This window comes from Eubalaena glacialis, chromosome X, assembly GCF_028564815.1.
Source record: "Eubalaena glacialis isolate mEubGla1 chromosome X, mEubGla1.1.hap2.+ XY, whole genome shotgun sequence".
In the NCBI taxonomy this organism is placed as follows: Eukaryota; Metazoa; Chordata; class Mammalia; order Artiodactyla; family Balaenidae; genus Eubalaena; species Eubalaena glacialis.
Window position 1 is genome coordinate 5,064,743 of NC_083736.1, and position 25,541 is coordinate 5,090,283.

The 25,541-nt window shown below is 44.1% G+C and overlaps 1 protein-coding gene across 1 annotated transcript in view; it reads left to right on the top strand.

The window, feature by feature from the left end:
- Positions 1–25,541, top strand: part of LOC133082016 (steryl-sulfatase-like) — a 131,054-nt gene that overhangs the window by 14,318 nt on the left and 91,195 nt on the right. The window lies entirely within an intron of this gene.

The window sequence follows — 25,541 nt, forward strand, 5'->3', positions numbered from 1 at the left end:
CTCTGTACGTTATCTCCCAGCCTCTGGGGGTCAGGAGTCCAGGCCAGGGATAGGTACTCCCTGTGCTTAGCCTGTCACCGGGCTGACATCTCACCTGAGGCTCAGGATCCCTTTCCAACTTCAGTGGGTGCTGGAAGAATTCAGTTTCTTGCAGTTGGGGTCTGAGTTCCCTGCCTCCTTGGTGCCTGTCAGTCCCGGGCCACCTTCAGCTCCTAGAGGTCACCCACCATTCCTGGGTACATGGCCCCTGCAGGCGGTTCTCATCAAAGCTCTTTGCTTCTCCTTTGATACCAGCTGGGCACACCTCTCGTGACTTCGGAGAGACTTCTGGGCTCCGTACCTTTTAAGGGCTCACCCGATTAGGTCAGGCCCACCCAAGGTAATCTCTCTGTTGAATGAACTCTGAGTCAACCGATCAGTGCCCTGATTACAGGAATGACACGCATCCTATTCAAAGGTCCCGGCCCCACCGCCCTCAAGGAGAGGGGATTATGCAGGGTGTGTATACCAGGGGGGCAAGAATATTGCTGGTGTTGTTAAAATTCTGCCTATCATACCCACATTTCTGTGGCTTGGGTTGGTTGGACCTTGTCTCCTTGGAGAAAGTTGTCCTCCGTGCAAACCACTTTCTTTCTCTTTGCAACCACTGTTTCTTGAATCCCACAGTGTGAGTATGTCTGTGGCATGCTCTTGGGGTCCCCATCATCATTTGCTGAGATTCCCAGTGGGCATCAATCAAGATCTCTCCTGGTGGGGTTCGGGGAGAAGGCTGGACGGCTCCTGGACCCACATGGTACTCCCTTTCTTTTTTTTTTTTTCAATCTCAGGGCTGGAGCAGCCCTGCCCTGCTCCAAATGGGGGGAAGACGCCTCTCCCAAGTCTGAAATCCAGGCTGGGATTGAATCCAAACATCTGGATGTCCTTTTCCTGCACCATCTTCCAGGGCCTCCCCCAGGCAAATCCATCATGTACATAGTTGTCTGTGGGTTCCTGACTCTCGCTCCCCATCCTTGGACAGTCAGCAGCCATCAGTGTATAATAAATTACTTACAGGGCAAAAGTTAAGAAATGCAGGGTAGGCTGTGATAATATTAGGGGTATGCACATAAAACTGTGGCTTTAGAAGAAGATGGGGACGTGGTTATAAATACTTAGGAAAGAACTATGTCTCAAGATAGACTAGCATCTCTTTGACTTTATCCACTGAGAGTTTGCCATGTATAGAGGGGGTTTTATATAATGCTGACGTTTGATTTCGGGGGTCTTCTTGCCATTGGAGTTAGTTTTTTTTTTTTTTTAAGATTTATTTTGACGTGGACCATTTTTAAAGTCTTTACTGAATTTGTTACAATATTGCTTCTGTTTTGCGTTTTGGTTTTTTGGCCGCAAGGCATGTGGGATCTTAGCTCCCCGACCGGGGATGCAACCCGCACCCCCTGCACTGGAAGGCGAAGCCTTAACCACTGGACCGCCAGGGAAGTCCCTGGAGTTAGTTGTTTTAAGTAGATAACTCATGCACCCAGAGATAATCCCTCTGAGATCACCCAAATATTTACGTATTTACATACACAGGAGCCATGCTTCTTCCCTTTCGATTATGTGATGAGGCATTGTACTGAACCTAATGATTTTCTTGCTCACAATTACTGTGTTGCAATGAGTTTGCACAATATAATTGTAATCAGCATTAAATGCAAGGCTTGCTATTTCAGTGTCTATGTATCTCATTGTTATTGGAAGTGGTACCATTTAAAGTGGTTTCTAATCAGTGTACAACCTTGTTACTGTTTCTTTTCTATGTGTAAGAATGATATCCATCTCTGACCTCAGGAGGGAACTAGACACCACCGCTCTCCCAGGCCAACTCCTTACTATTTTGTGTGCCTCACTTGGCTTTTTTCTTCCTGCCCCCCCCCAACCCCCATCATGTTAGCTCTAAGGATTGTCATGTAGATTGTTGGTTGACTTCAGCTCTTTTGGACCTTGTGGTGTAGAGGACCTCTCTATAATCCTGCATCACCAAAGATAGGATGCTTGTAGACTGTGGATGAGGACCAAGAGGGCCACACACAGAATGGGTGTAGGAAGCTCAGGGCTTGGGGTCCAGTTCCTTTGTGTCAGGTATGGAGACAGGATCCCAATCACGGAAACTCAGAAGTGAGCCCAGGAGGCTGTTCAGGCGTTGGCCTTAGAGGCCGGCAGTCAGGCGCGGGGATGGTGTGTTAGCAGTGGGGTTCTATGTGACTGACCTGTAGATGGTGCTTCCACTTTCTGACAGCATGTTCTTTCTCAAACTCTGCAATCTGATTTCTTCCATTTGTTCAGTGAAACATCAGTCTTGGGACTCAGCGACCTCCTAATTACCAATTCCAGAGCTGTTTTCTCATGGACCTTATACAATTTGATAATTTTGACTAGATCTTAATTCTTCAAAGCATAGTTTGTATTTAAGAAATAAACGGGTACACAAAACAGAAGTTAAAGTCATCCATTATATCACTGGTTTGAGTTTGTAATATGGAAGTAGGTGGAAGTCTTCTCCTCATCTTCCAAAATAACCATCCAGAAATAATCTTTTATTAACGTTTTGATGTTATTTCCAGTAACTCCAGTAATTCCAACTTTTCTAGTAATTGTTTATTCCAGTTTTAAAAAAAATATTAAAAAATTTTATTCGTATCTTTGTCATGTTGTACAAATGCAATGTATATGACCATATTTTAAAAACATACAAAATATTTTTCTTTTTAAATCTCTTTACTGATTGCATTTCCAAGCTTATCTTTTGTTTCTTTACATATAAATGACACTTATTTTAGGGTCTTTGATAATTATACTGTCTGTAATTTATGAGGGCCTGTTTCACTTGCTCTTTGTTTTGGTGGTTTTTATTCACGGTACCTTGTTTGCTTGTGTGTTTTGTGAATTTTCCAAACTATTGAGTTTCTCGTTTTTCTTGAAATATATCCATTTGGATACTTTGAGGCCAGATTTTTAGTTCGATTTCTACAGAAAGTATTTTTATTTTTTTCAGAATCTTGGGAGAACTTCAATCAAAAGTCATTTTATTCCAATTTTTTGTATCTCATTAAAAAAAATCTTTATGGAAATATCAGCTCTTTATAGATGCCCATTAGGCATCTTCCATATTGGTCTTTTAGGGCCCAAGGAACCTCCTATGACACAGACCTCCATACCTAGGGTAAATCCAAGGAGATACCTGTAGAGACCACCTGGCAGATACAGGTGACTTGAGCCAGCATTCTGGACCCACCTGTGATTCCACAAGGTCATTGGGAGATGGAAAATGAATCCTGGAAAATTCCATGTCTTGTAGCAGACAGTTGTTTTTGTGTATTTCCTGTGGGTCGGTATTTTCTTTTCATCATGGGAGTTTCCTAAAAAGACAGTAATTTTATTTTATTAAAAAAATCCTTTCAACGTTCAGCCTCTCTGAAGAGCCCATAAATAAATGTCATAGGCAGCTTCGCGTTGGAATTTGAGTGGTCGTTTTCTGCATTGTCTCTGTGTGATTTTGCTGTAAGTTCTCCTTTGCAGTTACCGGTGAGGGGCCTCGTGCTGTAACTTCACCCAAATGCAGCGCCCTCTGCAGATGTGTTCTAGCGCTGCTGGATCCTTTTGAAGACAAGCTCACAAGACTATGAGAAGTCCTCGCCGGGTTGGACCCAGGCTGGCTCATATCATGTCTTCGTTTTGCCATCACAGCCGTACATTGTCTGATCTTATTCTCTGGAGAGGAAGGGGGTGGGCAGCTGTTGGGGATAAAGAAATATTTCTCTACCCTTGTCGGTTCTTCTGGCTGGTCTAAGAACTCAATGGACATGAGACAGATGAACAGGAGAAAATCACACAAAAGTTGAATAACATGTATCCATGGGAGAGACCCAGAAAAACTGAGTCACTCACTAAAATGGCCCAAACCCTCACCTTAAATACCACCTTTACTTAAAGACAAAAGAAGTTTTGTTGGGGATAGTGCTTTGGGACTTCACAGGGGAGGAAGACAGTTCATATGGAGACAGAAACACAAAAGTTTGGTAAATAAATGTTTGCCGGGCCAGGCAGAGATGATGGGACACAGAGAGGACCCTGATCTCCAGGCCCTGGCGAGTTTCTCCCAGCCCACCTGGTCCACAGTCTTTGCCGACATGTCTGGTGATGCTCTGTTCCTGGAACAGGCCCTCTATGTAAGTTTTTTTAGGCAGTTAGGGAGAAGATCAAAGTTTCTTCCTGAGTCTTCTGGGCTGGGATTGTTTTCAGCTGGACATAAATCTGCATGCCAAAGAGATATTTGGGGGTGGCAAGTTTTGCTCCCCGACACAGGGCCTCCGTAGACCCGCAGGGCCATGCACAGTAGCCCTGAAGAGGAGCAGGAGTTGCTAGTGTGGAGCTGACATGTGTAGCAGAAATATTGGACTGTGTTGTTCCTTCAAGCCCATGAGAGCTGCCTGCCAGAGTAACTGAGTCATAGCTGATCTGACCTACAACCTGACAGGTATGGAACTAACATCTCACGAGGCGGGGCAGGCACACATCTGCACTGATTTTCATCAGAATTATGATAAGTGGCATCTGGCTCTCTGTAGATGCTAAACAGTCAGGATGCTACACCAAGGGCTGTGATTCTGTAGTCTATATGATACGTCACGGGAAAGGGAGGTTGATTTTGTGTAAAATTCAGACTTGACAAGGGCTCCAACTCTGCTGGTCCAAGTGTCTGCCCCAGCCAGCCTGGTCGGCATGGTATCCGATAGAAAAACAGATCCACTCTCAGTAATGAGCGACTTTTACTCAGCAGGGTTATTGCAAAGGGCGAGACAGATTATTGCAAGACGGAAAACACACTGACCATATGGTCTGCAAGAGTTTCAAAGGTTAAGCAAAAAAAAAATATATATATATATTTTTTTTTTTTTTAACAGAGAGAAGTGAGCCAGGCTGGAAAGAACCAGGTGTGGTGAAGTGGATGAAAGGGTGGCCTGATTGGACAGTAGATCAGAGAATGGTGTACCTGGAGGCCAGCCTGTCCTCAGGAGGGGCTGCCTTCTGGCTCGGGCTGAGGGTGGGACCTGGAGGAAGGAGAGAAGCTGAACCCAAGTTTGGTTCACAAACATCGTGTTTCAGTTGATCAGTGGGGACGAACCGTTCAGTGAATCAGCCATGAGACAAAGGACGGGAATTCTGAGGTTCTGTGTCTGGCCTGGCTGTAGGCAGGCATGGGAGGCGTCCATGAAGCCTTACAGGGAAAGGAGGTCATGGTAGTCAGCCCTTTTCCAAAACATAGATGGTGTGGGTATTTCTTAGCTGTCTCCTGTTTCCCAAGATCACAGGGCTCGGGTGAGGTTCAACGTTGTCAGCGGTGTGACGTCCGCCTACCAAGTTCTTCTTCCGTTCTTGTTGTTGAGATGCAAGGGAGAAACTATTCAGTGGTCACCCCAAGAGGATGTACATGTAGGCATATCTTCATCACGTGACCTGCACAGACAGTGCTGTTGGTCAAGCCTTGGCAGCAGAGCGAAAGTGGACGGTTAAGAGATACTTGAGAAGGGATGCCAAGACTTGGTTGGGAGTTCCTGTTTCCAGGGAGAAGCTCCTTCTGCGAATATGGGAACTAAATTCCCGCTGGTGCAGAAACCACGAACGTGTTGCCGAGTTCAAGCTCCTACTGCTTGCCACACAGCAGACCAGTGAATCGAGAGACAAGTTGTTGGGACAAGGAATAGCCACTTTATTCATAAAGCCAGCAGACCGAGAAGATGCTGGACTCGTGTCCCAAAGAACCATCTCACTCAGGTTTGGGTGCTGGTTTCTTTTATAGAACAAAGAGGGGGCAGTGAGGAGGCAGAGTAAAAAAGGGTGTAAGTTGTTGCATATATCTCCTGGTTCTGGCCGACGCCAAAGGGGATGTGTTCATTTCTTCCTTCCTGCAGCCATTGACAGGTGGGCCTGGTCGGGATGTTGCCTGTGAGCTAAGCAAAGGTATTTTAGCTTCATGTTCATTACCTGGAAGGCAGGGGCCCCAGAGATGGGCCATTATGTATAACTTAAGGTATAGGCAACATCCTTTTAGTGATGAACTTGTAGCAAAAGCGGTAGAATTACAGAGATTAAAGTAAAAGAAACAGATCCAATATGGAGTTAGATTTGTTCTTCCCTGTTACAGACGGAGGGTAAATGAATGGAGTTTCCATCTCCTGGACCCTCTGCTCACATCCCTGACCCGGAGATGGTGCCTTGAAGATCGTGAGAACGCCTGTTGCTTTAACCTTGAAACAAACCGAGTTGGGAAGTTCATGGGAGCTACCCGCTTCTGTTGGATATTCTCTCAACACACATTTCCATGTACTTGTTTTTAAAATCTGTTGTTGCTGGGTAATTTCCATTGATTATAATGATTTTCTGTGAGGCTTTGCAAGAGAAGGTTTAGAAAGGGTTATAAATGGGACTAATTAGTAAGATGCAAACTGCTTTTACGGCTGTTTCAAAACATTCAGATGACCCGTAATTAAATTATGTTGCCAAATTATTTGTTAATTGTCATCTTCCTATCAAGTTTGTTTCATCAGGAGACCCCATCCACCATCTAGTAGGCAAAGAAAGAGGCGTCCTGTGAATAGGTGCCTTGGAGAACACTGGTCTGGTTGGGTTTCTTTCCTTTGGGGTATGCTTTTTATTTTTTTCTTTCTGCTTCAGTATATCTTTAGATGTTGAGTTTGCTTATGGACTGATGGAGTCTCCTGGCTGGGAAGGATTATACGAGTCACTTTGTTCAAATTCCCTGCTTCTCGGTGAAGTAATCCCTCTGCAGTATCCCCAACAGATGGGGTTTTGTCCATCTCCGATAGATGCGATCTGACAGGCTGATCATTTTGTGGTCTGGCAGCTGTTATAAGGTCGTGGTCCTTATTTTGGACAAAGTCCTAGCTCTGGCCTCTGAGACACCCACTAAATTCTTTCTCTCTTTTGCGGACAAGCCACTCAAACAAATTGAAAGGCAAGTGCCTTTTGCACCCTGGTTGAAATGTTCCCGATTCCTGAGAGATCACATACGCAAAATGGTCTTTGCACCCCTGGGCATCCTGTTTGCTCTCACCTCATAGCCAGCTTGTCCCCGTACTTCTTAAATAGCAGCCATCTGAACTGAAAAATATTATTCCCACTGTGGTCTAATGTGTGAAGGGTCAAGTGTAAATTCTCTTCCTGATCACCAAAACATCTCCATATTAACCGGTAGCAAGCAGCATTAACTTTAGCCTTCGTGACTTTAAGTCACTCCATGGCTCACCTGCCTAATGCTTAATTTCTCATCCATTAAAATCTCCTTCGCAGGAGTTGCAGTCACGCCACATCTTAATGTCAGCGTCCTGATGCCAATGATTATGCTTCTTAAATAAGTGGATTATGGGTCTTGCCATTGAGTTTAATTTTGCTGATCTTCATCTTGTGTTCCATTTACCAAGGTCCTTCTGAGACTTTATTCTCTTCCAAAGCACAGACTGTCCCCCACGTGTTGGATAAATATTCTTGCAGTTCATCCATACACATCACTGGTATAAATTACTGAATAGAGCAGAGTTGTAGAGCACATTCTCAAAAACCTTTCGCATTTTCTACAACTCTTTGGCAAATCAGCTCTCCTCTGGACCATCTGTTTATCCAGCTACAACTCATAGATACTGTCACGTGAGATTTTCAGATCCTGGGCTAGAATTACGGTTCATTCTGTGGCTGATATTATCAGGAGTTGGAGGTCTGGTGGCTTGATCGTAAAGGATGGGTGGTGTGCTTTGTTCCTAGTGAGCTCTTGGTGGTGCCAGTGATGACCATGTGCCTTCCACAGTGCACACAAACCACCTATAGAAATACTCTTTCAAGAATCTCGCGGCAGATACATCTTGAGGTAACCAGTCTCAAGTTTATCATATCTTCCTTTTTTAAATTGGAGGATCGTTGATTTACAACGTTGTGTTATTTTCAGGTGTATAGCAAAGTGACTCAGTTATACATATATGTATCTGTTCTTTTTCAGATTCTTTTCTCTTCTAGGTTATTGCAAAATATTGAGTATAGCTCCCTGTGCTATACAGTAGGTCCTTGTTGTTTAGCTATTTTACATATACTAGTGTGTATATGTTCATCCCAAACTCCTAATTTATCCCTCCCCCCTTTCCCCTTTGGTAACCATAAGTTTGTTTTCTATGTCTGTGAGTCTGTTTCGGTTTTGAAAATAAGTTCATGTGCATCATTTTTTAGATTCCACATATAAGTGATGTCATATGATGTTTGTCTTTCTCTGACTTAACTTCACTTAGTATGATAAGCTCTAGGTCCATCCATGATGCTGCAAATGGCATTATTTTATTCTTTTTTATGGCTGAGCAGTATTCCGTTGTATATATATGTATCACATCTTCTTTATCCATTCCGCTGTCGATGGACATTTAGGTTGCTTCCATGTATTGGCTCTTGTAAATAGTGCTGCGGTGAACACTGGGCTGCATGTATCTTTTCAAATTACAGTTTTTCTCTGGGTATATGCCCAGGAGTGGTATTGCTAAATCATCATATCTTCATTTTTTTACTTAAAAATTCTCTGGTTGTTTATGAATGAGACCATCACCCTGCATGCCCCTCTAGTTAGTATGTGCACGTCTCTGGATATTTACCTAATGCCTACAGCTACTCTATGATGATACTCAGCACCGTTTTAATAAATAAGGAGCTGCTGTTATTAGCTATTTAATTATGTAGAATTGTATTCTGTTAAGTATCATCATGTTGCTGCTTGACCATGGATCTTCTGGGTTTATTATTGCTACAGCTGTCTGTCAGCAAGTGATAACGAGCTTGAAACTCATGCAGATTCCACGTCTGAGGATCGTTGCCGATAGCGTGTCTGCTTTGTACAAGATGCTTTTCAGTGAGGACACCCAAGTGGGATGGAGCACAAAGCACAAAGCTGTATGTGGGGAAGGATGCCTTCAGCTGTGACACCCAGAGTTATTTTCAAACTAACCTTTAACCCAGAGACCGCTATTATCACGAAGGGTCCTGTATTATCTAGATTTTCACTGTTTCCTCTCAGGACAAAGAATGCTCCCCTAAATAGTGGACCTGAAGATAACCTTTTCCTGCACGCACATCTTCCGTTCAGCCCGGGGGGTTCTTTGTGAACTTTGTATCCCGAAGACTGGATTTTCTTCTATATTTATGTCAAAACTGCTTTTCAGCTGAAGGCAGTTTGAATTACTGCCTAGTAATCCTATTAATTGATTGACAAAGCCTATAGATACCATTTATCCAAAAGGTACTACCAGTGGAAGACAATGAACGTGCTTAAATTCTTTTATGGATCCTTTGACATATTTATTATTATTATGGATGTTTTAGGGGCTATGCCTGATTATTTTTTTCAGTTCCATTATGGTTTATTACAGGATATGGAATATACTTCCCTGTGCTCTACAGTAGGACCTTGTTGTTTATCCGTTCTATACATACTAGTTTTCATCTGCTAACCCCAAACTCCCACTCCATCCCCCCCATCCCCCCTCCCCCTTGGCAACCCCAAGTCTGTTCTCTATGTCTGTGAGCCTCTTTCTGTTTCTGATAGGCTTATTTGTGTCATATTTTAGATTTCACATATAAGTGATATCATATGGTATTTGTCTTTCTGTACGTCTGATCATTTTAACAACTGCACATCATATGCTACTTTACATCTAATGTATGTAGAGCTATGTGTGTACATAGTTTATATATATATCTCTACATATATATGTGTGTTTATATGTATATATCTTTAATGATGGACATTGAGTGTAAAAGAATAGCAAACACTGAATTGCATAATATTTACCCCTGGAAAACATCACACCCCCTTGTTTACCCGGCCTCTGGCGTGAGCCACTCTGTCAGTATAGATGTTACTTGTCGTAGCTTTAATTAGGTTCAGTTCCCTCTGGCTTCACGGGCTTTGCAGTGGGGTCCACACTTCCTCTTTAACAGAGCTTGGGATCTGAGCCCTGGTGAGGGTCACAGGATTTCGCTCTGCTTTACAGCCTGGCTGCTGGCTTGTTGGGTCTTTGAGGAAAGCTCCTTGCTCTCTTTCCTGCCCTGGATTTGCTGGACCCATGTTCCCATCCTGGCCAGGGGCAGGGACAGGTGTGACTGCCCGTGGCCAAAGCTCAGAGTGCCTGGTCGGGGGCACTCTGTCCTTTTCCTGCCCCACCCTAGCCATGTCGTAAGACCACTCAGTGGGCCAGTGAAGACTTGTAGGGATGCGTCAAAGGGTTGGGTGCAGACTGCTGTCTGCCTGTACCGTCTCGGGTTCCTGATCTTCTGTGCCCACCGGCCCCCATGAAGCCATTAAACGCAGCTTTCCATTTCAGCTGGTTCCCCCCACTTTTTCCCATTCTCTCCATCAGGGATGAAAGCAACCAAGGGTCTCATCTTGGGAGGAAGCGTCACCACAGCCTGGACTCGGGTTCGAGTCAGTTTCCTTGCATCCTCAGCTTTCTGATGGGTTTTAAAAATGATGATTTTAATGGAGGGTGTCCTGTTGCTGGTGAGAAGGTAAAACGCTGCAGCCGCTGTGGAAAATAGTCTGACACTTCCTCAGTTAGTTAAACATAGAATTTCCATATCCACTCCACTCCCAGGTGTCTGCCCAGAAGAACTGAAAACAGGTGTTCAAACAAAAACCTCTGTATCAGTGTTCACTGCAGCACTTAGTTAAAATATCCCTAAAGTGGAAGCAACACAAATGTCCGTTGACAGATGGGCGGATAAAGAAACGTGGCATGGCCCTGTGCAGTAGAATAGTACTCAGCCGTGAAAAGGGATGAACCACTGACACAAGCTACAATGTGGATGAGCCTTGAAAATTGATGCTCAATGAAAAAAGCCTGACACAAAAGGCCACATGATTCCGTCTATAGAAAATATCCAGAATATGCAAATCCGTAGAGAAAGCAAGTTGGTGGTTGCCAAGGGCAGGTGGGACGAGAAAATGGCGTGTGAGTAGTAGATGGGTGCAGGGTTTTCTTTTAGGTGATGAAAGCATTCTGGAACTAGACACAGGTGATGGTTGCATTACATTGTGAAGGTACCGAATGCCTGAGCCGTACACTTTTCACTGGTCTGTGTGGTGAATTTGATGGTATGTGAATTTCTCCACGGTTAAGAAAGTCATTATGACTTTGAGGCTTTGTGCTTTATCTTGTCAACGTGAGCATTGGGGGTGCCTTTGGCTTTCTACCTCTTTAACTGGCAGTGAACGCAGTGCTTTTTTCACATCCTATAACTTCTGTTTCTTTAAACATTTTCAGCTATGTACCTGTCTCCTGAGTGGACAGAGGCTTGCTGTCAGCATTTGCATTCTGGGGTGTCATCGAAGGGTATTTGGGATCCGATGGCAAACAGCCAGGCAGTGCAGATCTGGGGAACCAAATTCAGACCCAGAGCCCAGAGGTCTGGAGCTGGGGAAGCTGGCGTGAATGGGAAGGTCATGGGGAAATGAACAGAGGGGTGCGTGGGGTGGTCCCTGAACACCAGGCACCGTCTGCAGGCTACATGAGCACCGTGGGAGGGATGCTGCTCTGTTCCTGTACTGCTAAATCTTATATTTTTATTTTTATTTATTTATTTATTGGCTGTGCCACACGTCATGCAGGATCTTGGTTCCCCGACCAGGGATTGAACCTGCGCCCCCTGCAGTGGAAGCGTGGAGTCTTAACCACGCTTAACTGCTAGGGAAGTCCCTAAATTTTATACATGCATTCTGCTTCACCAAAGACATTTATTGGACTTCTTTCCATTTGTTTCTTTTAACCATCTTGAGACACGGACGATGGTTTCAGAGAAAGCGAAGCGACACATGCTTAGCTCTGTTGGAGTTTGCACCTTCCTCTGCCTTGGTTTGTTTCTGAACTCTTTCTTCCAAGAGGAAGAGGCTGGGAAGATTCCCATTCCAAGTTGCTTTCACTTTTTCCTGGACCAATGAGGTAGATAGGACAGGGGAGCAGGGTGCCACTCTAATGGGGAATGAGGGAGCTGTGCCTGCTTCCCCAGACCCCGGCCCTGGGAAGGCTGACTCCTTGGGGGAAAGGATGGAGGGTAGGGTCTGGCGCTGGTCAGGGGACCAGGCTGTAAGCCCTGCCGACACCCAAGCACACAGGGCTCTTTGCTGGAGGGTCCCATTGTCTCATTGTACATGTCAGGCCAGCTCACAGAGGCCTTGGGGCGAGTTCCCTGCAGACTCACAACCAAGGACGTGGTCATTCCCTCACTTTGGACAGATTTAACCCTGCATCTTCCTCTGGCTGGATTTCATACCCGGGAGAATGTTCTGATGGTGATGAGCCCATGAATTTCAGCTGCACACCATCTTAACTACAGAAGCAGTTTTTTAGAAAAATGCCTTTGCATTCTGCTTATAGTAAGTGCCCTATGCACTTATTTATAGTCTCTAAAAGAACATCAGTGATTCTGTGAGTGCTGGGGAGGGAGTACCCCATCCTCCCTGGAAAGATGGCCAGGCTGATCATCATTTCTATGAAATTCCTTCAGTGCAGAGGGTTAACTAGCTTGCTGAAGTGTGAGCTTCGGAGTAACAGCTGGCCACCCCGTTAGTGGGGATGTCCTACTTGTTTTGAGCCATCTTTGTCCTGTGCCCTAATCTGGTTGTTAAATTGGTCAAGCTTGGCCCAGATCCTAGTAGCTAAAATAATGTTCTTCTTTCTCGTCTCAAGTCATGGCCCTGCTGAGCGGTTCTCACCCCCGTCACGAAAGCTTTAGTACCGCAGGGGGAACAACCCCAGAGGCGTTCTGATATTTACAGCACAGGTGACAATATCAGGATGTAAAGAAGCAGTTCATGTCTTTTCCAAAGCCCTCACTTTCTCTTCTGCGCCACACTTTCTACTTCGTATTCTGTTCTTTCTCTTCATGCATTTTCATTCTGTCCGATTGCCTATAATGTAGGCCCATTCCTTCATACTGAATGTTAGAAATTTGGGTGAATAAGTTCATTTATATCTTTTTTTTTTAATTAGAGTCCACATATAAGTGATATCATATGGTATTTGTCTTTCACTGTCTGACTTCACTTAGTATGATCATCTCTAGGTCCATCCATGTTGCTGCTGATGGGGGGAGGGATAGATCAGGAGGTTGGGATGAACACACACACACACTACTATAGATAAGATATATAACCAGCAATATATCCCTGTGTGTGTCTAGCACAGGGAACTCTACCCAGTACTCTGCGATAACCTATATGAGAAAAGAATCTAAAAAGGAATGAATATACGTATATGTATCACCGAATCACTTTGCCGTACACCTGAAACTCACACAGCTTTGTAAATCAACTATACTTCCACTAAAATTAAAATATGAAAAAAAAGAAATTCAGGTGAGATTGGGGTACTGTGTTGTGGCCAGGCGATGCAGGAATATGCAGATATCCCAAATCTGTCTTGACGCAGGCTCTGTCCCTCCCGGTGAGAGCCCTGAGAAAACTCTGTGTGCAGACGGGACCTCTGTAGACACAGCAACACTGTCGGCTCCAGCCCTGAACCCCAAAGAACTCTAGCAGGAGGGAATGGACTCTGCATAAGCCAGACGGCCCACCATCACTTCCTCACCTGGCGGAAGGGGCGAGGGAGCTCTCTGGGGCCTCTTGTATGAGGACACTAATCCCATTCATGAGGGCTCCACCCTCATCATGACCTCATCACCTCCCAAAGGCTCCACCTCCAAATACCATCACATTGGGAGTTAGCATTTCCACATACGAATTTGGGGAGCATGCAGACCTCCTGATCTTAGCCGTTTCTATATATGTTTTTCTTACAGAATCCTTCTCTAAATCACTCTTGGCGTTAGAGAGGTCATCCAAGCCTGGCTTTCTCACCCTTCCTTCCATATCCCAGTGTAATGATCTATCTGCTCAGTATTCTCTGGGACCGAGAACTCTCCAGCTAGGGTGACTCTCAACATACCAGGGAGGAAGGTTTTAGGATCTTGACATTCCCCAGGATTTTGAGGACCGCTCCGGTTACACAGTTTTCTTTGTAGAATTCAGCCAGTTGTAAATGAATGAACACCTGAGGTGAGCCCTGATGCGTGGCGGATAATGGCACAGCCCTTAGGATTGGAGGCTGAGCAGATTATTAGGCAGGGCAGGAGAGAAATGGCTTCGTCCCACACAGTTATCTTACGATAAGCGCCCTGTGCACAGACGCGCCGCAGATCCTGGGCCTTCGGGATCTCGCTGGAGTAGTTAGAACCGGAGCAGCAAGGGGAGAATCCCGTTTACGAACTCGCTCAGATGCATTCCAAGTGGAAGTCTACAGGAGGGGCGTGCATGGTCATAACAAACGCTGTTACAATTAATTCCAGCTGGCCTTATCTATGGGCGGCCTCTCTCTCCCTCTGTCTTTTTTTTTTCAGTGTACCTATTTGATTTTTTTTGGGGGGGGTGGGTGGGCTTGCATGTGGGATCTTAGTTCCCCAACCAGGGATTGAACCCGGGCCCACGGCAGTGGAAGCGCGGAGTCCTAACCACTGGACCACCAGGGAAGTCCCAGGAGGCATCTCTTAATTACAGAACTTTGAAACCGCGTAAAGAACACTGTTTTAAAAACGCTTAGTCTTCCAAAGTGTAAGAAAGTGAAAGGGAATTAAGCTCTAGCAGGGATTCTCTGTGTTGGTTGTTCACATTTGTGAATGTGCTAGATTTAGCACAGCTCCATCTCAAAATGCATTTTTTCTTTGCTTTGGAAAGAAAAGCAGTTGAGGGTTAAGACAACCTCTTACCTTAAAAGGCAATCCACTCATTACAAAATGACATTTTACTGTGCTGTATACCTGAAACTAACACAACATTGTAAATCAACTATACTCCAATAAAATTTTTTTTAAAAATGACATTTTATCAAAGCTCCATGATGTCATATATCTTCCGGGTAGCATGAGAACATGATTCAATATTTGCTCACGATAATTATGAATTATTACGTGCAGAGTATGTGAATTGCTAATCTTCCTTTGTCTGAGAAGCGAACCTTTAGTTGTAGACATCCGGCTACGAGATATTCAGCTACTTAGACTGAAAATAATACATCAGCAGCAGCAAAAATTGCTTTTGTAAATTTGGGAAAACACTAAAGTGTTAACTTTTATAAAACATTGATAGTCATAGACATTTCAACATATGAATACAAGGTGATGTGTACGTGTGTAACCTATTTATGAACTGAGATACGTATTTTGGCATACTACTGGTCACTATATATATGTATATAGTATGTATTTGTCATCCTATATAGGTATGTATATGGTATATAGTATATATAGTGTGTGCATATATGTATTTAGTGTACCAAAAGTGCATTTTTGTTTTTCAGGTATTTCAGAATTCAGTGAGAAGTTATTATATGATGAAGAAAAGTGTTCCTTTGAGTTGTTCATAAATGAAGACTCTTATAATCAGGGCAAAGATAGCAGTATACAGCTCAGAGTGATTAAACATGTTATGAACAGGTGTATTATATAATTTCAAAATCTCTAGGTGTTCACAAATTTTAACCCTGCAAACAGCCAAAAAAGAGAACTTTCTAACAGTGGTCAGAGGACCAGGACGAGAGTTAATAGTGGTTAACGATTTGGTGTCTCGTTTTCTATATTTGGTCTTTTGAAACTAATTACCATCAACAGACAAATGGATAAACAAAATGTGCTCTATCCATGCAACAGAATATGATTCAGCCTTAAAAAGCAAGGACATCGTGACACACAGTACGACACAGATGAACCTTGACATTGTGGTCAGTGACATAAGTCAGATGCAGAAGGACAAATACTGTGTGATTCCACTGGTGAGAGGCACCCACAGTCATCAGATGCCTAGAGACAGAAAGGAGAATGGTGGGTGCCAGGGGCTGGGGGAGAAGAAAATGAGGGGTTGTTTAACAGGGACAGAATATCCGTTTTGCAAGATGAAGAGTTCTGGAGATGGGGAGGGGGCGATCGTTTTCAACAAGATGAATGTACTTAATGCCCCTGAAATGTACCCTTAAAAATGGTTAAGACGGTAAATTTCGTTATGTGGATTTTATCACAGTCAAAAATAATTTTCAACTTACCCAGTGCGTCATGAATATTCAAATAACGCCGCCGTGTATAAAATGAAATAGAATCCTCCCTGCCTGCCCCGGCCCCCTTCCTAGGCGGTCCCTACAGCCCGCTCTTAGCTGGACAGTTCTCCTCACCTTTGTCTCAGAATGGATTTGGCGCCCCGCAGAGCTGGGCTGTGACCCCCGCCCCATCATTCACTGGCTACATGTCCTCCAGCAGATAATGTCACCTCTCAGCCTCGCTTTGCTCATCTGTAAAATGGGCACAGTAACAGCCTGCGCCATTGGTTGTTAGAGGTAGGTAGCAAGCTGTATAAAACGGGCACCTCCAGGCTAACAGTTTGATGCCGTGTGAGGGGTGTGAGTTGATTTTGCTGCTTTTTGCCGTTGCTGCCTCATTCTGAAGCCTTCCGCTCTTGCTGTTCCAACTGGGGTTGAATTTGTATTTTTCTGCTGCTCTGAACTCCAGCAGCAGGCTCCCTTTCAGCTGCCTTGCCTGGTTGGGTCTTTAAGCCGTGGCAGGACCGTTGGTACCTTTGCTTGAGAAATTCCCCAGCTTCTGGACTGGGCCGGCAGGGGTCTCATCTCATGACAAATGCAGTCACATCTGTGCCGTTAAATCAGCCGGAGCCCAGCCAGGGCACCTGCCTTTTCTGTTTCTGTATCTCAAGGTGAACACTCCGCCTTTGCCAAGGTACCCAGTGCAGGTTGAGGCAGCCAGAGATTGACCCTGACAGTCAGCGGCGGGGGAAATGCTTTTCAGGAACTCAGACAGGATGGGCTGTCACATGCTTTTCAGACTCTGGTTTTTACAGTTTTCGTGGACCATTCTGCTTTGTGCTGATTCTCTCAGAGTCTGTCCCTCTTGTATCTAATTGGAAAGCAATGCAGAGTCATTTCCAGGCAGACGTAGAGAAGAACCATCAGGTGTGGGCACAGAAACAGGGTGGGGTTTTAGACATGCCGGGAGCCCTCTTATGGTATGGGAACGGAGACCTACACAGACAGGGCGACAGCATGGGCATGGTGGGGGCGGGGTCCCATCTGGGTTCCTTGCTTGCTGCCCTCCCTCCTGTGTCTTCCTGCATCAGCTGGACTAAGGAGCAAGGGAAGAAGTGAGAGAGAGCCATGAGAGTCTTCAAACATCCAGAACTGACTATCTCCCCAACCCTTCTGAAGATTTCAAATGTCAGCAGAGAGGTTGGGCGAGACTTACTTTTTTAAAGATACCTTTCTTTATTAATACTCAGTACAGTTCCTTTAACTGTGCTGGGTGTACTTGAGCATTCTGAAAAAGTCACAGACCAGAGTACCAGCCAGGGTTGCGCAGTCAATAAAAACCGGGGTTCGCTAAATAAATAAGACATGAATATTTATAGTAGAAAAAACACAAGCAATTTGAATAGGTATTTAAATCTATAGAAACAGCTGTTTAAACACATATTCAGTTGGGGTTTTTGCTGCCCTGATGTCAGACTATTTTCTTCTTTAAAATAGGACATTTATTAGGTAACACTTTGTTAACCAAATTGCATTGATGATACATAGCTTGGGTTGAACAAAAATGGTATTTCTTCTAAACAAAGTGTGGTTTGCAATGTAGGTTTTTCTCTGTTTCCAATAAGACTTTTCCGCATCAAGCAAATAGATCGGGGACATTTTGGTTGCTGTGGTAAAGTTTCTGTCATGTACGTGCTGTGTTAATTTTCTTTTAATGAACAAATTTAATGTAATTACATCTCTAGTTAGGAAAATGTTCTTTTGTCTCTCCGCTTCATAATAATTCTGTTTTAGGAATAGCTGCATTCTCAAAAAAGTTTTTTTTCTTGCTTTTTTGCCAAATTAAGGTTGTTCAGAAAAATAATTTAGTTTTTTCAGGGGGGACATTACGCTGTTTTTCAGAAGTTAATGTGCTATACTCTTAATATCTTGGAGCACTTTTATTTAACTTTTAAGTACTTTTATCAACTAACTCTTTTAACAGTTTGAAACATCTTTAGAAACACTTTGTACTAATCCATGTTTGTGGGGAAAAAATAAATTCTGGTTACTTCAGACAATAATAATTCAAATGCAGTGGGATTGTAAGTGGCTATTGAGAAACATAAAATTTGAAACATTCTTTATTGGACTAGGTTGTATTTCTCACATTAGCCTTAGTAATATCTACCCCAGACACATTTTGGACCTATAACTAATGATACACGGTCCCAGTGAGCGAACCAAAACCATTTCGCAATTCAGAAATTAATATAGATATTAATAATTATTAGTGGACTTTTGCCCTATTGGATTTCAATTAAAAAGTGTTACACATAAACTAACCCTCTCACTGAACAACACAGAAAATTGGAATGCTTTTTTTTTTTTTTCCAAAGAGCACACATTTGTACAATGGGTCCTTACTACAGCAACATCCTGGCATGGAGAGGATTCAAACTCTTAAACCCCAAGTGTTTTCTCCTTTATTGTGCTCTTTGACAGCTAACGGCCCCTGTCTGTGTCCAGAGAGCAAAGTTGAAGTACCATTCAGTGCCCTCTCTTTCTGACACTTCCTGTTCCGTTAGTTACCGAGGTCTACTGATTGCATCTCAGTGCAATTCTGTTCTCCTCTGCTGCCTGTGCCCGACCTACTCTGGGTACCGGCATCTTTGTAGGGTCGTGGCCTTTATCTTCACGTCCACTCCAGCCTGTGCCAATCCATCCACCACGGAGTGGCAGAATGACCATCTCAGTGGAAATCAAACCTGCCTGTCACCCACTAATTAAAACTTTTACTGTCTCTCCATCACTTCTGGATAAAAATGAACGTCTTTCGTGTGCTGACAGTGTCTTGCATGTCTCACCCCTGCTCTTTCTCAGACTTTTCTCCACCCTATAGTGAGAGATCCGCGTGGAAAAACGAAAACAGCTTCCAGGGCACACAGTCATAGGAGTGCTGTGCATTCAGCTGTTGACACAAGCATAGAAAAAAGAAAAACCTGGAGAGAAACACAGGACCTGAGTGGTTCTCTGAATAGTTGGTGTGTATGTTTTTTCTTGTGTACACTTAGAATATAAGTAAATACAGAATGAAGCAAAATTTATTAGAAAATAAATCATATTTGATTTTTGTGTACAGTAAAAGCATAGTAGCCCAAAGTAGGTCTCTGAGTAGCTGGATTTTGGGCTGCAACTTACTTAAGATTCACACAGAGTCTGAGTTTCACACCATTTAATCTCTTTCACACGTGTCTGCCATAAGAACATTTATTCCTCTTCTGGTATCTTCAACTTTCAATTGTAAAACAAAAATTCATTTTTCACATGGTGGGTGAGCTGAGCCATATGTCTTTACTTTTTATTTCATCTATTTTTGCTTCGGGAGTGAGCTTGGTCTTTTTTTCATTAACTTTCATTGGAGTATAGTTGCTTTACAGAGTTGTGTTAGTTTCTGCTATACAGCAAAGTGAATCAGTCATACATACACCTATAGCCCCTCTTTTTTTAGATTCTTTTCCCATAGAGCCCATGACAGAGTATCAAGTAGAGTTCCATGTGCTATACAGTAGGTCCTTATTAGTTATCTGTTTTATATATAGTAGTGTATATATGTCAATCCCAATCTCCCAATTCATCCCACCCCACCCCCTTTCCCCCTTGGTATCCATGCATTTGTTTGCTACATCTGTGATCTATTTCTGCTTTGCAAATGAGTTCATCAGTACCATTTTTCTAGACTCCACCTATAAGTGGTATTATACAGTATTTGTCTTTACCTTTTTGACTTACTTCACTCTGTATGACAGTCTCTAGGTCCATCCATGTCACTGCAAATGGCATTATTTCATTCCTTTTTATGGCTGAGTAATATTCCATTCTATATGTGTACCACATCTTCTTTATCCATTCCTCTGTCAGTGGACATTTAGGCTGCTTCCATGTCCTGGCTATTGTAGATAGTGCTGCAGTGAACATTAGGGTGCATGCATCCTTTTGAAATATGGTTTTCTCCAGATATATGACCAGGAGTGGGATTGCTGGGTCATATGGTAGCTCTATTTTTAGTTTCTTAAGGAACCTCCATACTGTTCTCCATAGTGGCTGTACCAGTTTACATTCCCACCAACAGTGTAGGAAGGTTCCCTTTTCTCCACACCCTCTCCAGCACTTATTGTTTGTAGATTTTTTGATGATGGCCAATCTGACTCGTGTGAGGTGATACCTCATTGTAGTTTTTTTTTTAATTTATTTTTTTAGCTGTGTTGGGTCTTCGTTTCGTGCGAGGGCTTTCTGTAGTTGCGGCAAGCGGGGGCCACTCTTCATTGTGGTGCGGGGGCCACTCTTCATCGCGGTGCGCGGGCCTCTCACTACCGCGGCCCCTCCCGTTGCGGGGCACAGGCTCCAGACGCGCAGGCTCAGCAGTTGTGGCTCACGGGCCCAGTTGCTCCGTGGCATGTGGGATCTTCCCAGACCAGGGCTCGAACCCGTGTCCCCTGCATTAGCAGGCAGACTCTCAACCACTGCGCCACCAGGGAAGCCCCTCATTGTAGTTTTGATTTGCATTTCTCTAATAATTAGTGATGTTGAGCATCTTTTCATGTGCCTCTTGACCATCCATATGTCTTCTTTGGAGAAATGTCTATTTAGGTCTTCCGCCCATTGTTTGATTGGGTTGTTTGTTTGTTTTTTTTTTGATATTGAGCTGCATGAGCTGTTTGTATATTTTGGAGATTGATCCCTTGTCAGTTGCTTTGTTTGCAAATATTTTCTCCCATTCTGAGGGTTGTCATTTTGTTTTATTTATGGTCTCCTTTGCTGTGCAAAAGCTTTTAAGTTTCATTAGGTCCCATCTGTTTATTTTTGTTTTTATTTTCATTACTCTAGGAGATGGATCAAAAAAGATCTTGCTGTGATTTATGTCAAAGAGTATTCTGCCTGTGTTTTCCTCTAAGAGTTTCATAGTATCTGGCCTTACATTTAAGTCTTTAATCCATTTTGAGTTTATTTTTGTGTATGGTGTTAGGGAGTGTTCTAATTCCATTCTTTTACATGTAGCTGTCCAGTTTTCCCAGCACCACTTATTGAAGAGACTGTCTTTTCTCCCTTGTATATTCTTGCCTCCTTTGTCTTAGATTAGGTGACCATAAGTGCGTGGGTTTATCTCTGGGCTTTCTATCCTGTTCCATTGATCTATATTTCTGATTTTGTGCCAGTACCATACTGTCTTGATGACTGTGTAGCTTTGTAGTATAGTCTGAAGTCAGGGAGCCTGATTCTTCCAGCTCCATTCTTCTTTCTCAAGATTGCTTTGGCTATTCAGGGTCTTTTGTGTTTCCATACAAATTGTAAAATTTTTTGTTCTAGTTCTGTGAAAGATGCCATTGGTAGTTTGATAGGGATTGCATTGAATCTGTAGATTTCTTTGGGTAGTATAGTCATTTTCACAATATTGATTCTTCCAATCCAGGAGCATTCCTAGGTATTTTATTCTTTTTGATGCGATGCTGAATGGGATTGTTTCCTTAATCTCTCTTTCTGATCTTTCATTGTTAGTGTATAGGAATGCAAGAGATTTCTGTGTATTAATTTTGTGTCCTGCAACTTTACCAAATTCATTGATGAGCTCTAGTAGTTTTCTGGTGGCATCTTTAGGATTTTCTATGTAGAGCATCATGTCATCTGCACACAGTGACAGCTGTACGTCTTCTGTTCCAATTTGGATTCCCTTTATTCCTGTTTCTTCTCTGATTGCCATGGCTAGGACTTCCAAAACTATGTTAAATAAAAGTTGAGCCATGTATCTTTAAATTACTTATATAAATTCCTCCTACTCATTAATAATGAAACATCTTCTTAAAATACATTCAGCATGACCTTCTGAGCCACCAGCATGGAAAGCTTTTTTCAGGTCCTCATCAGCACAGCTGAACTTCCCATCTTAAGCTACTGCACTTTGTATTAGTTATCTACTGCTGTGTAACAAACAGCCCCCAAGCTTTGCAGCTTAAAGTGACACACATTTGTTATCTCACCGTCTCAATGGGTCAGGAACCCAGACACAGCTTAGCTGGCTCCTCTCCTTGGATCAGGGTACCAGCCTGGATGGTGGTCTCATCCACTGGTTCAACAGAGGCAAGCTTTGTTTCCAGGCTCACTCAGATCCTTGTGGGCAGGGTTCAGTTCCTTGTAGGCTGGTGGCCTGAGAGTCTCATGTCCTTGCTGGCTTTTGGCTGAAGGCCTTCCTCAGTTCATCGTCATGGGGGTCTCTCCAATGTGGCAACTCAGCTAATCAAAATCCAGCAAGAAGTAGAGTCTGCTGGAAAGACAGAGGTCATAGTCGTTTGCAGCCTCATCACAGAAGTGATGTCACATCACTGTTTTCATCTTCTGTTAGTCAGAACCAAGTTCCAAAGTCCAGCCACACTCATGGGGAGGGGATTATGCAAGATGTGAGTACCAGGAGGGGTATCATCAGGCCATCTTTTAGTTGGCCTCCCACATCTTCATTTAAAGCTGTGTGACTGTACTTATTAGAGTCTACACAAAATTATAATAACGCTGCTGATAACTGCAGCTAACAAGTACTGGTACCTATGAGTCCCTTACTGAATCATAGTGCTAAGTATATCATGTTATCCTCACAAGAATCCCCATTTTACAGAAGAAAATGATGACAAAGAGGCTAAGTAAATGTCCTGCAGTTTCACCACTATGATGCAGGGGAACCAGGATTGAAACTCATCTGCAGAAGCCACATCTGTCACTTATTTTAGTGGGTTCTGTACTCATGGAATACCTCATTTGGCCACTTGGAGCTTTGCAGGATGAGTCTGTGTCTCATTCAACCGTGAAACCATCACAAGACCATCGTGGTGTCTTTCAGCCAATTTCTACCTCATAAGCATTTGTTGAAACGGATTTAGTTGAATTGTCAGTGAATGGCTTTTAGCTGCAAAGGTATCGAAAGACAAAAATACTCCTAACAAGTTACGTTTGTCTAGTACTTTATCATTTTGGAAACCCTTTATTTCTTTTTCTTTTTCTTGGAAGGAGGGGAAGGGGATATTCTTTTTTTTCCAGCTCAGTTGAGGTATAGTTGACAAATAAAAGTGCATATATTTAAATATGGTGATTTGATATACATATACGTTATGAAGTGATTACCACTGTCAAGTTAGTTAACACATGCGTCACCTCACACATTTAAGACTTTTTTTTATGGATAGAGTGCTTAAGATCTACTGTTTAAGCAGATTTCAAGTATACAATACAGTGTTATTAATTATAGTTACCTCTCTGCACATTACTTCCCAGAACTTATTCATCTTATAACTGGAAGCTTATACCCTTTGAGCAATACCTCCCCATTTCTTCTGTGCCACTGCCCCCCATCTGCCCGGGGCAACCACAGTTATACTCTCTGTTTCTATGAGTTCAGCTTTCTTTTTTTAGATTCTACATATGAGTGAGATGACGCGGTATGTGTGCTTCTGTTATTGGCTTATTTCCCTTAGGATAACGTCCTCCAGGTTCATCCATATTGTCACAAGTGGCAGGATTTCTTTCTTTTCAAGGCTGAGTAACTTTCCATTATATCACATTGTCTTTATCCCTTCATCCGTGCGTGGACACTAAGGTTGTCTCTGTATGTTGACTATTGTGAATAATGCTGCAACGATCATGGGAGTGCGGAGATCTTGATTTCATGGAGACCCTTTCTTTCCATCTCTTTATGGGAGGCGGGCTCTGTGTCACCAGCTGAAAGTTGTCTGCACTGAAAAAAAAAACAGGCATTTAGTTGACTGCCCGACGGCAGAGATGGCATCTTGGTGAAATGTGGATGAGTCATCCACGCAAGGAGGTGATGCTCACGACCCAGGCCTCGTAGCAGCTGGCCTGAGCTGATACGAGACCCTTGACTCTTCATTCTGCCCTCATGCCTCTACTCCCCGACAAAGACAGGCCACCAAAGAGAGCACGGGGGAGACAGTTAGGAATGAGAGAGTGAGTACTAGAAGAGCACATTGAATGGTCACATTTCCCTGGTTCGTTATCTTTAGACAAAGGGCGCCGAGTTTGCCTTTGTGAAGAGATCCTTGAGGCAGAGAGGTGAGAGGGGAGACTGAAAGTAGGTCAGGAGAGAAAGGTATGGCTCCAAGTTATCCACGCACTGGGGGTGAGGATCCTTTGATCTGGACTCAGGCCACTGGCAAGATGACTGTTCGGAGAGCAGAACATCTGACGAAAAGGCGCGGTGGGGAGAGATGTTCCACATGGACCAGAGACAGATAAGTCACAGGTGAGGCAAGATGAGAAGGAATGCTCGGAGCCTAAGGTCCTCTTTGAAGAGCCTCTTTGAGCTTGTTGCCCACATGCCCAGGAATGCAAGGGCTTCTGTGACCCACGGGAGCACGTGATGGCCGAGGAATGTGATCTGTTAGCATTGAAGATGTACTCTTGGGTGCAAAGGAGGAAGTCAGTTGCTCAGATGGGCTGGAGCTTCCGAATCCCTCCACAGAAGCCAAGCTGCCCGCCTACGACAGCAAAGGGAGTGAGTCGTCCCTGTGTACATACAGGAGCGAAGGTTTCGCCGATGATTTTACAGATGATGAAGAGGGTGATGGGCCGGCGGTGACTCGGTGGTTCTGCACTGGGGGTGACTTTATGCCCCAGGGGACGTGAGGCAGCGTCAGGAGACTTTTTTGGTGTCACAAGTCAGGGTGGGAGGGTGCGCTGCAGGCATCGAGTGGGTGGGTCCAGGGGTCCTGGCACAGCACGGCTCCCATGACAGAGAATCGTCCCGTTCCAAGTGGGTTCCAGGGATGAGGGCCTGGACATCTTTGGGGGCTGGGCTGTCTTTCCACATCCCACTCTAGGCGAGGATCAGTGTTACGGAGAACAAGGAGGCACAGTGAAAGCAGAGGACCACGTGAGGGTGGCTGGTTTGGCATCCAGGTGTCCTCTGGAAGCAGCACCCATGTTGTTTGCTCCGACGAAACTCTCATGGGATTCCTGCTCCATGTGGCCATCATGCCTCCTGGGTAACCCCACAGTTCCCATGGGGTTTGCATGTCCCAGGCCCCTTCCCGCCCCCGACGTGTTCCTGATGCCATAGGTTCTGCTAAGGTTTCCTCTCGTTTCCCGAAGTCCTGAGTTCTCTCCAGGTGAGTGATAGCTCAGGTGCGTGCATCCCTCGGTCTGACCCCTTGTCCTGGCCCCGCGGACGTTTAACCCCACCCAAGGGGATAGACCTGAGGATGCTTCTGCCCCCAGCTGCTCAGACGCGGGCAGGTTCTGTCCCTCTCCTGGGCGTCCACTTGGCAGTTCCTGTGGGCATCGGAGCGGGAGTTTCAGGTGTGCATCCACCCCCAAAGTCCTCCAGCCCGTTGTTCT